The 6,560-nt window shown below is 50.2% G+C and overlaps 1 pseudogene; it reads right to left on the bottom strand.

Moving 5' to 3' along the window:
* Positions 1-306: 306 nt before the first annotated feature.
* On the bottom strand, positions 307-425 carry LOC120601427 (uncharacterized; annotated as a pseudogene).
* Between the last annotated feature and the right edge of the window lie 6,135 nt (positions 426-6,560).

The following is a 6,560-nucleotide window of genomic DNA, read 5'->3' as shown; positions in this document are numbered from 1 at the left end:
CCACATCCAAGACGTAGTAGCCACTGCGAACCGTTAGCCGTATGCGTTTGTGATAGATATTCACACATGGGGTTGCACAATGCGTTATCACTGTGCGAAATGCTCCCTCTGCAATAATATTATGGCCACTTTTCCATGGACCGCATATGGACCCAACACACTCTTTGCACTGGCTGCTTATGGTTTCAGTGCATGCACATACCATAGTATTTTATTTATTTATTTTTTAGGCAAGGCAGCCCTCAGTTGACCTCATCGATTGCAAGGACCTTGTCAGCTTACCATCCCTTATTTTTTACTTTTTTACGCCTACAGCACCTAGTCTTCCTAGGTGGTCTCTCATCCAAGTACTAATCAGGCCTGACCCTGCTTAGCTTCCGAGATCAGACGGGATCGGGCTTGTTCAGGGTGGCATGGCTGTAGACTGTATTTTTAACGGATTCTCTTCCCATCACTTACTGAGAAACTGTCATGGGCAAGGCTCTATTCTGAGGATCAGAATTTACATTCTAGTAAAAGAGACAGGAAATATGAAAGCAAAGGAATAAATAAGCAGGAACATGGATGGTGTTAAGAATTAAGAGGAAAACAAGACTGGGGGTTTTCAGAAAGTGTCCCTGTGGAGGTGACACTGGCTAAGTCAAATACGAACTTCTAGATAACAAGAAGTCTTCATACTTGGCCACGTCCAGTTTCGGGCTAGGACACATACTGCTGGTGGCACCTTTGAGGTCATGTGATGTAGGTGGTAGAGACAGAGATGGGGTGAGTCCTGCAGCACTGTTCTTCCCTCTCCTCGGTGTCCTCGGGGGCAGTGGCAGAGGGTCCAGGTTGGCTGTCGAGCACAGGCTGGTCAGCAGGCCCCCCGCCCCATTTTCACAGGCCCAAAGGGAATGTCGTTTTACTGAGCCGGGCTCCACTGTGGTGCTTCCTCACTCGTGACCTGTCAAAGTAAGGGAGAGACGTCCTTATTTGTGTAACTGAATAAATGCCCGTGCTGTTCCTGCTTTTACAAGATAATGTACGTGAAAGTTTCTGCGTGAGTTTCCTAGGGCTGCTGTGACAAGGGACCACTAACTGAGCAGCTTAAAACAACAGAAATTTATGGCCTCACAGTTCTGGAGGCCAGCAGTCCAAAATCAAGGTGTCAGCACGTCAGCAGGTTTGTTCCTTCCCGGGGGCTCAGAGGGAGAATCTGTTCTAGGCGTCTCTCCTAGTTTCTGGCAGCTGTCAGCAATCCTTGGCATTCCTTGGCGGATGACAGCATAACTCCAATCTCTGCCTCTGTCACCACATGGCATCCTTCCTCGGTGTCTGTGTCCAAAGTTCCCGCTTATAGGGACAGGGGTCACTGGATTAGGGCCCACCCTGATGTTCCTCCTCTTCACCTGGTTACATCTGCAAAGACCCTACTTTCAAATAAGGCCACTTCACAGGTACCACGGGGAGGACTTGGACATATCCTTTTGTGGAGGACACAGGTCAACCCTTAAGAGTATCTAATGTCATCTTTATCATCAGCACCATCATTGTCATCATCATCACAAAAAATCAGCTTTCACACACACACACACACACACACACGCCAAAATGCTCTATCAGCAAATTGGATATACCCATTTTTGTGTGTGGGGTCGCCACCTTATTTTAGGTGGCCACACTGAGTAGCAAGGGAAGAATGTTGTGACCGAAATAACCAGGCCCAACTCGAGTGCTCTAATCCAAGAGACAGTTTATTAGCCGGTGGCTGTCCTTGCAAAGGGGCAGCCCCGAGACGCAGGGGCACAAAGGTTTTAAGCCCTCGATTCCATCCCCCACATCCTTAATCTTTACACAAAAGACTATGTCTCCTCCATTCATTAACTGATAACTAAGAGGTGGGTAAGCAAGCAGGGGTACAGAAGCAGAATGCGTCATAGTTAAAATATTTTGTACCTATAGGCAGTGATCCGGCCAGTAAATCCCTTTAGTTAATAAATTTTTAGCAGATAACTAACTAGAAGTGAGACATGGCGGTTAGCACGTACCATGTCTTATCCTTAACCTATTGTTTCTAAAGGTGAGGTCACTACAAGGGGAGCAGAGTTTGTCACCCCAAAATATAGCTCTTTAGGATATTGATTATTTTAGGTTAGTTAATTTTAAGAAACTGCAGACAAGGGAGAAGCTCTGAAAACCAAGTAGAAGTTACCTTTTGTAAAAGGATATTTAACTTGTAGGGTAAATCTCCATGCGTAAGGGTGTCCCCCTCACTGTACCACCAAGAGGAGGACACGTAAATCTGTAAATCTCTAGAAACTCTGATCGATGGAGGAAGCGGGACTTAAATCTGCTTGTTTACTATACTTTCCTTCGTCTTCTCCCACAGCTGACTCTTCATCTCCAACATCTTCTTTTATCTTCAGCCGAAGACGGTATTTGAGGGGATGGCTTCTGCCATTTTGCTGAATTATTCAGTTTTCCTGGGTCTCTCCCACGTATCCAGGAAGTACCCATGTTATTAAGCTTTAATTTATTTTTCTCCTGCTAATCTGTCTGGAGTCGATTTGTTTATTAGTCCAGCCAGAAGCACTTAGTAAGGTGGGAGGAAATTTATCTTTTCTGTCCCCACGCACGGGTCTGACTGCCACCATAAAGGCCTCTGCCCTGCCTGAGGCCCAAGCACTGGTCACGTTTGAAAAGACTTGGCCTCTTCCTCCCATGACCTTCATAACGTCAAGAGCCAAACTTGCAGGCTTCATGTGCATTACTCCCCACTTAGGTGGTCCTAACTGTGACGTCCTTCCCTTTCTAACCCGTCCCCCACATAGCGTGCTGTCTTTTCTTAGCTTCCCATTAGTATTCTAGTGGACGAACTCACCAATGGTGGGACACGTCGAGGGGGCCAGGAGGAAACTTAGCTGAAAGGCAGACTGCAAACACATCAGGACACAAAATGCACACATTCAGCCCAAAGACCCCCATTCCTGGACCCCATCCAGACTCGTCCCTTTATTATTTTTGTTCTCTTTTCCTCTTTAACTAGATCTTGCCTGAAAATAGCCTGGGCGTTGCTAAGGTAACGCCTTGGCGCCTCCCCGAACACATCATTGTTTAATTCCAGCAGCCACAGCTTGGAGGAATTTGCTATTTGTTTAAGAGATGAAAGCCTCGAACTTCCACACATTCTTCTCCGGTTTCACTCCCCTGGAATTGTATGGCCCAGCCAGAGCAGAGCACATTGGGTGGAGGGGGTCTCATGGGACCCAACAAAATAGTGGGTGCTTGTGAATGCTTCTTACCTAATTCGAAGGCAGAGATTTGCAATTTCTCCTGATGGGGCGCTGGGGGAATAAATGTCCTCACGGAGGGTCTGGGAAGGAAGTGTTGGGAGGGCAGAGCCTCTCAGTGATGGTCCCCGACCCCGGCCTCACACCTGGAAATGATGAACCTGTCTACACCTCCCCCAGGGCCTCCGTGTCACAGACTGTAACTCTAGGAAGAGTACCGGAGCCCCCAGTGAGGTGCACACCTAACCTCTATGACAACACATGGGATGTGGCTCAGGTGCGGAGGTGTTTCAGGAATGCATACCGGCCCATTTAACAAGCTTTATCAGGAACTCACTGGGGCCTGCAAGCGAGCGAGGTAGGTCTTGTGGCCCACATGCCACAGCTCACATGGTGTGGCCCTGTGTCTTAAAGGGAGTTACATCCATCCAGTGTAAACTGCATGATAAGGTGATGCTTTCAGAAGAGTTTCAGGGGAGAGGAAAAAATGGAGGAAGCTCGACTGATTTTGTGGTATGATGTGGTGTGTGATATAGTGATATAATCTTTCCTCCATCATCCCATGGAGACTGTGATAAAATATACATCACTCACCAATACTTCTGTCCTGAGACTTGTGTTTTTGGAAGGAGATTGGCTGTGCTGATACTGGCCTGCAGGAGGGCACGGGTTTAGAACAGAGGCTGCCCTCGTGGGCCCAGCCAAAACTGGTTACCTGCAGAAAAAAACTTGAGAAGTTTGGCCTTGAATAGAAAGAGAAAATAAGATGGCTCTATTGGAATAACAAAATCATCTACACATTGACCCAGGGAGACCTATGCAGAGGAAGGGAGACAGACACACAGACACATGTACACCTGGACTGACACAGTGAGAGACAGAGATAGAGTGAGCTCCAAGAGACACAGGAGGACACCGAGACACACACCCATAGAGACACATACAGAGCAAAAGACAGAGAGAGACATGACACACTAGGGGCACACCCACAGCCACCCAAACGAGCCTGAAGAGAGCTTGTGGCCCAAGTGGAGCTAGTCTAGTGGACTCGAATGCTGCATCCTCCCTTCGTACAGGAGGGCGAGGCCATCTAGCACAGAAAGAAGAGAAGGGGCATCCTTCCGGAAGTTCAGGATGTCCTGGCGAAGTAGTTGCCGTGTTCACCTTCGGGAGGAGAGAGGGGGAATGCTAGGCTAAACGGTTCCATATATTCTCTTTTCACAGGACAACGTGCTTCTTGAAGTTCAAAAGTGAAAAAAAAGGAGAGAAGGGAAAGAAGAAAGAAAGAAGAAAGAAAGAAAGAGAAGGAAGGAAGAAGGAAGAAGGAAGGAAGGAAGGAAGGAAGGAAGGAAGGAAGGAAGAAGGAAGGAAGGAAGGAAGGAAGGAGGGAGGGATGGAGGGAGGCAAGAAAGGAGTAGAAATACTTTTGGAGAAGTTGCCAGAACCCAGATGAGTTCTAAGTGTCTGTTTAGTGTGTGACCCCAGCACTCAGAAGGGACTCCCGTCAGGGAACAGTGCGACACCCCTCCGTGTCTGGAGCAACGACCAGTCTGGTTGAGGAGCCCACGCTGCACAGAAGGCCGGCTGTTGTCTGCCCGTGGTTCTCACTTCACAATCACCAAAACAGGGATTGGGAACATGAAGGAACCGGAAACTGGATTCCAGACACGGCCAGTCCCGTGGGGCGGGGTCAGCACCTGAGCAGCTGAAGAGGGAGATGGATGACTTGCTCCTGTGGTAGGAGGTGGAGTCACACTTGAGCCTTAGCCTGTCATGTCTGGGAGAGACCTTAGACGTCTTCTAGTCCAACCCTTTCATTTTTCAAAGGAGGAAGCTGAGGCTCAGAGGTTCGGTGATTCGCCTGAGGTTATCCAGAGTTAATGGTTCACCGGGCATCATCGATGGCCGCTGTCCTTTACCTTAGGTCAGGTTTCTTTTTACTTCTTGGAAGGAGATCAGGTGCGTGGGGGAGGGCTGGCGGGGACGAAACCTGACAAGAGGTGCAAGGGTTTCTGAGAAGGGTTGGTTGAGAAAGAACTGTGGAACAGTCAAAGAAGTTTCTGCTTCCTTTTATCTGTAGGATTTCTCCTATTTTGGTCCAGCTGGCCCTTGATGAAGACTTCATTTTGGTCACAAAAGGGATGATCCAGGTCCTTCAGAGCATAGGTGATCTGGACAGCATCAGGGAGGGAGGGAGCCGAGAAGGTCAACTGGTGGTATTCAGGAGAGCAGGGTGACCTTAGAGCACAGAGGCTCCCCACGCCCTATTCTCCCCCAGCTGCTTGCGCATTGGTTGATTTGGATGCAAAGTGGCATCTGGTGAGAGAGGCATCCGTTCAGTGGTGGGCAGAGGACTAAAGGACATGGGTCTCCAACTGGTGACAAAGGGACCCTCGCTCACAACCGTGAAGCCTTGCTGGACAGAGAGCTGTGTGGAAGTCTGAAATCACCGGCCCTGGGGGCTTCTGGCTAATCTCTTGACAGCACCCAGCTGTGGTGTCCCCACATCCCTTACTAATGTCCTTACACTGAACATGCCCCGCCTCTCACTTTTGGTGCTCGTAGGATGGGACGTGGGAGGACAAGGCCAAACTCTTCTCCAGGTTGGGAGGTGGTAAGGATGGCGCATCCAAATCCACCGTGGTTTGCTTGAGGTCTAGCCGAGTCGCCAGGGCCCAGGTGTCCTGGCTCCCAGTCGTGTCCACCAGCTCCCTGGTGCCTTAGATGGCCCCCCAAGAATGCGGGGGCGGGGGACAGCTCTTCTCAGAGAGGGGCACCACATTCGCCTCACTGAAGACGTGGGCCTGGGGCTGGGGTGAGAGGAGAGAGAAGGAAATGCAGTGAAGAAGGAGCAAAAGAAAACTGAGCTGCCCCGCGGCATCCCCGCCCTCCCCTCCCAATGACTCAGGTGGTCCCTGAGATGAGAAAACTCCCTCCGAATTCTTTCCCCTCTCTGCTAGGCTCTTCCTCTGGAATGCAAAGGAGAGACCTCGCGCCGTCTGCAGAGTCAAACGTGGATCTCCATCTCAATGCCCAGAGACAAAGGCCAAAAAATGTGAGGAATTTCCAAAGCGCCTCCTTCAAACAGCGTCTCCCCCACTTTCTGGCTCGGCTCCGCGGGCGCTGCGGATGCGAATGGCCGCTTTCTTGTCCGGACCGGGCCTGGCCTGCTGCCCACTCGCTAAAAGCTTGTATCTGAGGAGAGATGAAATGAGGAGATCTCCGCGCTCAGCCTCCTGCTCTCGGCTCGCGACCCCCGGGTGGGCGGGGCGCGGGGCGCGGGGGCGCGGG

This window comes from Pteropus medius, unplaced genomic scaffold, assembly GCF_902729225.1.
Source record: "Pteropus medius unplaced genomic scaffold, Ma_sr-lr_union100, whole genome shotgun sequence".
NCBI lineage: Eukaryota > Metazoa > Chordata > Mammalia > Chiroptera > Pteropodidae > Pteropus > Pteropus medius.
Note: the sequence above shows the minus strand (reverse complement) of the source record. Positions and strands in the feature narration are given on the sequence as shown.